Genomic DNA, 8,790 nt, shown 5'->3' on the forward strand with positions numbered 1-8,790 from the left:
CTCTTTCCCACTTTGTCTCATTTTTTTAATAACTCTTATAGTACTTCACCAATCTAAATTATAAATTAGTCTTACTAATTCCTTAGTTATAATATTTGCAGAAAAATAACAGTACGAATAGAATAATTACAATGAGAAAGTTTAAGACTAGCTATCTCGTTGACATTGAAGAATTTCAACTCCATGGAATTTGAACCCAAAGCTCTGAACACAGTGCCAAATTTGACACTTTTAATGATAAATTTATTAGTTTAAGAATATTAAAATATTTTTAAAACACAAAAACATTGTTTTGGATATGTAAGACTTAAATTAAAAATACATTTTTAAAGCTCAATTATATTTGGTGGACTTTTTTATCCTATCCTTGCAAAATTAAAACGTTATTCTATGGAAATTGGATTAAAATGTTAGACTGTGGGGTAATATTGTGTGGATTCAGACAGTTTTTGGCACAAGAGAGCCGTGAGCCCAAAAAAAAAAATGCTCTTAAATCATTCCGGGAAAAATAATCATTAATTTTCATTTATTCCTCAACCCGTTGTTCCCTATAATATAGTGTAAAATGTCAATTTACTAATTTACTCATAAACATGTCTTTATATGTGTGTATATATGAAAATCTTTTATCTATGTGTATATATATATATATATATATCTTCTATTAATATGGTGATATATGTAGTATCTTTGTTGTTATATAGAACGTACAAACGGTTAACATAGATATACTACATTGCACCACATTTTAAGTGTTGTGCTTTTGTATACATACATATATATATATATTGTTGTAAATATATAAGATTTTTGTAAACACACATCTATTGAAAGTGAGAAAGCTATAAAGAATAATTGACTTTATGAGTGAAGTCCTTGCTGCGTGTAATAAAGTCAGGACCATCTTGATCGTGATAATTTTGAACACAAAAAAATCAGCCACCACAGAAATTAATTTATGTTGTCGAATTATATATATGATTGAAAGTTCGACATATAAGTAGCTTCAATATCTGAGGCCATAGTTTTTTGTTTTTTGTTTTTTGTTTTTTTTTTTAATTATATCTGAGGCCATAGTTAAAGATCTGCAGCACAGGCCTAATCGCGTACAACGGTACGGCACGATTTCAATCTCAAAAGCATTATTCAAGTTTTCGTTTTTTTCTTTTCTTTTTTTTTTTTATAGATTTATGGTGAAGAAGGCTACCTTGCTTCACTCATAAAAATTATGTTTTAACAATTACATTAATTTTTTAATAGTCTGATTTATAGAAGAAACAATTTTGTAACGTACGTTATAAATTTTTAATATGAATATGCGCAAATTTAATCATTAAAAACAATAATTTTTACTGATAGAGTAAAATAAATGGCTGGCTGGCTGTATATATGTATGTGAGCTTGCTTAGAGTTTCATTCATTTCCCATTATTCCCCTAAACCGATTAAATTTGTGATAATTCCTCAATCTCCCTCATTATTCCGTTTAATTAATATTTTAAAGTATAAGATAATTGAATAACATACATTCAATATCTCTCTCCAAGATGCTTCCTCTTCCTCTCTTCTCTCTCTTTGTGGGTTAGGATTTGTTAGAAAGTTTGGGTTTTTAGGGCTAAATCTGACGTTGTTGATTGGCTGGCCGTCAGATTTACAGTCCCAGAGACAGAGATTGAGGTATCCTAGGTGAGATTGCAGGTGATTAGTTATATTAAGAAACGTATCTTTTTACATTTTAGTACATAATTTATTTTTTTATGTGTGCTCCCACAGGAATAAAATTCTAGATGTGACAGATTCTACATAATTTTGGATTATATTCTAGTACATAATCCAAAATGCTTGAGGCCATTTACAAAATTACCATGTCATAATTATTCGATGCATAAACAAAATTCGTTCTTACTTCTTTGTTTACTAGTTTATAGAAAAAGCTTTTCATTTATACTTGTACAAAAATAATCAACTCCTAAGAAAATATCAAAAACACCCTATGTATTCAGTCAAAATAGCATTTTTACCCCGCTTAGGATGCAAAGGTGAAGTATCCTAGTGTCTTTAAAATCAACCACAAAATGTTCCCTAAATCGATTAAAATTTTGATAATACCATAATCTCCCTCATTATCTTGTTCAATTATTATTTTAAACATTAAAAAATTGAATAATAAACATTCAATACCTCTCTCCAAGAGGCTTCCTCTCCCTTTCTTGTCTCTCTCTCTTTGTGGGTTAGGATTTGTTAGAAAATTTGTATTATTCCTGTTGATTGATCACAAGTAAATAAATAAATAAAGTTTTCACTCAAGAGCTTTAAAAACTAGAGCTTTCACTCAAGAGTTTAAAAAAGTTTTAAAATAAATAAAAGTTTTAAAAACTAAAGCTTTCACTCAAGAATTCTAATAAAAAACGAGGTCCTTTTAAGGAAACATAGGTTTTTTCTTCCAAACAAAAAAAAAAAAAAAACTAGTCCTATTTTCTCATCTTCTGCCATTTTGCCTTAATGTTACACTCTACAGTTAACATCTCATCTCTTCTTTCCTCCTTTTGCTATTTCAAAATTACCGCAGCCACCTTTCTCTAAAACAAAACTCTAACCCAGCTAATAGTTTTTCCTTGTCATCTTCTTTCATTCTCTTGTTATGATTACGCATCAACTGACCGGCTAATTGTTGGTCGGTATGTAACGTTAATCAATCAATGGCGTCAATTTATCGGTGACAGTTTTTGATTTAGGCAACAATCCCAAATTAAGAACACCACTAGTAGAAGATTTACTCAATAAAAAATCCTACATATATAGAAGAGTGCATATTTTTGTCCCGTTCAACTTTCGTCGTTCAAATCGCACATGGTGCTTTCACGGTTTTTTTAACCCCATTATTCACTCTATTTTCCGTCTTTCTTTCTTTCTTTAAGATTTTATCTACATTTGTCTCTTATAATGACGTTTTATCTCTCTTTCTTTTCTTTCTTTTGATGCTTTACCTTTTTTTCTTCTTTCTTTTTTGCTTTCCTTTTATCTACATTTTTTATGCTTTCCCTTCCTTCTTTCTTCTTTCTTTCCGTTTTTTTTCTTCTTTCTTTCTTTTTTTTGTTTTATCTTTGTCTCTTTCTTTTTTTTTTCTTTTTTTCTTCTTTCTTTCCTTTTTTGGGTTTTATCTACATTTCCTTTCACGCTTTATCTCTCTTTCCTTTTTTTCTTTCTTTCTTTTTCTTTCTTCTTTCTTTCTTTCTTCTTCTTCTTCTTTCTTTCTTCTTTCTTTCTTCTTTCTTTTTTCCTATAATGGCATTTTTTTCTTCTTTCTTTCTTCTCTTTATATTTCTCTTTTATTTTTTCTCTAGTTTAATGTGACCGCTCTTTCTCGTAGATTTTCTTAAGTCTCAAATCTCAACTTAATTTCTCATTAGAATAATATCCTTACTTGTAATCAATTCTTTTTAATTGCAATTAGTTTATTTGATTCATATATATGGCTATTGTTTATTGCATAGTAATCTAAAACGGTTAGATTTAGATGCTTTACTTTTTTTTGCCCTTCCCTTTTTAAGTTCCAACTTCCTTTTTTTTTTTTTTATGGTAGTCCAAAACGACTAAATTTACCTCTTTTTTTTTATTTCTTGTATTTTGTGATTACATATAACCTTTTCACTCATACTACAATTAATTAATGTTTACTGATTTTGAAATTCTAAGTTTTGATTTTATATATATTGTTGTTCATATTCTACATTATAAAAGTCTCTATTACAACTTAATACGTACATTAGCAGTGCCTAAACTAGTATTTTAGAAAAACATCCAATTAACATCTTAAATATATCAATTCGTATTTACTAGTAAATTACTAATGTTTCTAATTGTTTTTGTTTTTCACGGGACACACGGAATACTGATGCTTCAATCTATTTGAAATATTGCTGAGCAAAAGAATAATTTGTATTTTTCTTTTTATTTTTCTTTTTTTTATGAAAAGCCATGCGTATTTTTCAAAACATAATTAAAAAAAACAAAACAAAAGATAATGTGAACAATAAGGTAGACCAAAATGCACCATAGGCCATAAAGATATCTCGCGGTATTAATTCTTTGAAACATCAAAACATATCATAAGTCGCAATATATATAGCTCTCAATATTTAATTATGATAACGATGAAAATTGGTCAACATAATAATAACGAATTTTTTTACAGTTAAAACAAATTAAATGAACAAAATTTAAAAGCAATTAAATAGTAAGAACACACGAGATTTACACAATATGTGTTTTGATGGTTACGAAAACATGAATAATATAAAGTGTACACTGTAAATTCAGGATCTATAAAAAATAAAAAAAACACAAGTTTGGTTCCTTTGTAACTCCTGAGTTTGGTAAAAAGAACAATTGGCAATGAGAAAGAGAAGAGCAAATCCATGAACGACAGATAGAGAGAGAAGAGAGAAAAAAAGATCTAGAGTGAGATAGAAAAAAAAAAAAAAGAAACGGGTAATATTAGAAATGAAAAATTCAAAACATAAAAAGGCATATTAACTTTTATAACATTAATAAATTAGTTATTACTAAAATGTAGGCTTGTTTTATACAATTTCCCCATTATACAACTTCAATATAATTCCAACTCTACTAGCAATTGTGTCATACCTTAATTAATTTTTGTTTAAAAAAAATACATGGGTATGTTTGTTTCACAACTCAAGTTTAAAACTTTGAGTTGGGTATGTGAGAGAAAAACATTGTAAGAAAAAGATTAAATTTAACTTTTTGTGAGAGAAAACACGGCAACAATATAATTTGAATTGTGACTTAAGTTGTGAATTTAATAAGACCGACGTCTTCGGCGCTGAGACGAGCTTAAAACTCATTTCCTAGGCAACAATAATATGCAGATTTGTTTAATTGGAAAATTTGATAGCTGGAGAAATTGCTGAAAGATTCTTTAGCAAATATGTAAAATATATAAATGGACAAATTATATGTTTGCCGTCTGAATTATAAACCGTGTTAAAAAATACCCACGAGTTTAGTTTGTAACATATGTTCCTCCCGAACTTTAAAAGTTTTAAAAATTTTCTCCTTTTTCTCCTTCTAATAAAATTTAAACATAATTAAGGGCATTTTAGTCAATCTAAATCAGATGTTTTTGGTTAATGAAGTGCATCCCACGACTTTTCATATTCTCATTTGGATAATTTGTACGAATGGTTTTTTTTAACGAAACGAACTCCAAACTATTTAAAAGGGCGCAATGTAATCTTTTTCGTCAAATGCAATCCAAAAGGTAATAACACAATGCACGTGAATATCACGTGGCCATGTTTTGGTTGGAAAGATGAAAATGCTCTTAATTACTGTTATCTTATTCAAAAAAGGGAGCTATGTGTGACAGAAAAACGGGAGAAACGATCATAGAATGAAAGTGCTTAATTTTAAATAAAGTTTTTAATTTTAATTTTTATTGTTGTGTAGCTTTTGTTTATGGTCGTTTTGATTTTAAGAATACTTTAGATTTTTCTTTTAAGTTTATTTCACAGTATGGATTTTAATAATTAAGTTGAACCTAAAGGTTATTTTTCTTTGAGAAAGTTTAAAATTTTTTTAAAGTTATAATATTAAAAAAAATTATAAGTTTTCTTTAAGTTATTCAAAGTAAAGTGTTTTAAATTTAATTATTTTTCACATTCTTTAAAAGATAAATGTTTAAAAATTAAGACAACTATAACAGCATGTGAAGAGTCGTTACATAAAAACATTTTATGACTATCATTAAAATATTGCCACTATGGGCCTGTTTGTTTGCGTTTTCGTTTTCGTTTTTCACGGTTTTCAAAGTAAAAAAATGAAAACAGGTGTTAAAAACGTGTTTGGTGCAATTTTTTTTAAAAAACAAAACCAAAAACGTTTTTGTCTTTTTGTGAAAATCAGAAAACGAAAAAAATGTGTTTTCATTTTCTCGTTTTCGTTTTCTGTTTTCTAAAAAACGGATTTCACTTTTTTTTTTCTTTTTCATTTTCTTCCCTCTTTTCTGAAACCGTTTTTGTATTATATATGTTTATTTAATATATTTATTTAATATATTATTATTTAATATATTTAATAATATTATTTATATAATATATTTAATAATATTATTTATTTAATATATTATTATTTAATATATTTAATAATATTATTTAATATATTTAATAATGTTATTTATTTAATATATTATTATTTAATATATTTAATAATATTATTTATTTAATATATTATTATTTAATATATTATTACATGTTTTCAAAAATTAAACCACCAAACGCAGTTTCAGTTTTTTTTAAAACTGAAATCAATCTCTAAATAAAACTACCAAACGCATTTTTAGAAATAATTCAAAAATGAAACTAAAAACGTTTTCATTTTCATTTTCGTACAGAAAATAAAAACGTTTTGGAACCAATTCTAAACGCACCCTATATTTTACACTCCTTCGTGAAACCCTTTTTCCTGACATAACTTTTCCGTCGGAAAAAGAATAAGGGTAAACAAAGGTTTTGTTGTGTTTGGTGGTTTTCACAAAATAAAAACAAAAGCAAAAAACAAAAAACAAAACATAAGAAAACCAAAAACAAAAAAACAAAAAAACAAAACAAAACAAAACCAAAAAAAAAATAATGCACGAAATTTCTGTACTTGGTGGGTTTTTACCTTTTTCGAACATTTTTTTTATCCCATACGAACGGCAAGTTTAGTGAAACATTGACGTTTCGGTATTTGAGGTGACATGTGGTGTGTCCGAAATGATCATCTATAACAATATATAAAAATTAATGTCAATAATTTCACTATAATTGCATAGTGTTTCAAATAAGAGTGATAATTTATATTAGTGAGTCGTGTTCGTATCAATTTATTTATTAATCATGTTAAAAAAATCAATCCAAACAAGACCCGTTTATTAAACGTGTCAAAAATATTAACCTAACCAAAACTCATTTATTAATCGTGTAAACCCGTATAACCCGTTTAAATTAATATATTGAGTAAATAACTAATATAATAATGACTAATTTAACATGATCATGACAGATTTAACATGTTTATTGGTCAATTTATTTTTTCCTTTAAGAAAATAAATTAATTTTATCTACAAATATTAAAATTCACATTATTTGTATTTAATATGTCATATAAACTTTCATGTTATATCACATCTCATGACACATATAGTTAATCGTGTCACCTCGTATTAGTAGGTCAACCCTAACCTAATCCATTTATTAATTGTGTTAATCGTGTCAACCCGATTATGACCCAAAGCCATTTACAGTAAACCCAAACCCGCTACTCGAGTCATGTTATCATGTCGCTACTTGGATTGTCAGCCCTAGTTTCAAACAAAACAACGTAATTTTGGTTGTTGAGTACCATTGATTCTCTAATGAAGAGTGATTCATAAAACAAATTCATGAATTTGAGCTCCTACTGGTCCAAGTATCGAATCAACCCTCAAGAGAATTATTTATCTGGTTCTTTCTTAAGAAGGAATATCCATCTTGTATATTAGCATTCCCAGTTACCCACTTCATCATGTCTCCAAGATACAAGGAGTTGGATTTAGCAATCTCAAAATTCGTACCGAGTAAGTCAAAAGACATAAATTCATAAATAGAAATCTGCTAATAACTCAAGATTGAGATCGTTCTATATATGACCATTGGTAGACTTAATTAGAATTTTTATACTTAATGAAAATTATCAAAAATTCATATCGTGTATGTGTCTCAGTTCTATACAATCTCATTATGTGTAATACACTCATTCAATATCTCGTTATATTAACAGTGCGGATAACACTGTTCCATTTTAAATGAAAATAACATGTATTAGTAATGTTTTAATTAAAGATTCTGAACTTTAATTAAATTCATTACGAACATCATTTTGATTATTATCCTTAAATATTATCATATCGCTGTTGAAAATGGTGTCCTAGAAGCATGAGATGTAATAGGATATTTATTATTTATTTAATAAAGGAGTTTATTCATTATTTTATGTGCATATATTTATGAATATTTTATGAATATCAATAAAAATTCTATGATTATTTATGTAACCTTAAACATTGTATATAAGTGTTATATACAAGAGGATAATGTTTAAGGATAATAATCAAAAAGCAATGTTCATAATGAATTTAATTAAAGTTAGGAATCTTTAATTAAAATATTATTAATACATGTCATTCCCATTTAGAATGGAACGGTGTTATCCGCACTGTTAATATGGTGAGATATTGAATGAGTGTATTTCGCATAATGAGATTGTGTGGAACAAGGATACAGACACAATATGAATTTCTAATAATTTTCGTTAAGTATAGAAATTCTAATTGAGTCTACCGATGGTCATATATAGAATGATCTTAATCCTGAGTTCTTAACAGACTCCTATTTATGGATTTGTGTCTTTTGATTTACTCGGTACGGATTCTGAGATCCTGAATCCTATTCCTTGTATTTTGGAGACATGATGAAGTAGGTAGCCGGGAATGTTATTACACGAGATGGAATCCATTCCTTCGTAAGAAAGAAGTAGATAAATAATTCTCTTGAGGGTTGATTCGGTACTTGGACCAGGAGGAGCTCCGATTCATGAATGTGTTTTATGAATCACTGTCCATTAGAGAACCAATGGTACTCAAGGATAAAGAAGTAATTAGAGAGGTTAACGGATTTTACCTTGCTCTAATTATGAATTATTTATGAAGGATTGATCTATATGCAATGACTATATCAAATGGACACTT

The sequence above is a fragment of the Morus notabilis genome, unplaced genomic scaffold, assembly GCF_000414095.1.
Source record: "Morus notabilis unplaced genomic scaffold, ASM41409v2 Scaffold15, whole genome shotgun sequence".
NCBI lineage: Eukaryota > Viridiplantae > Streptophyta > Magnoliopsida > Rosales > Moraceae > Morus > Morus notabilis.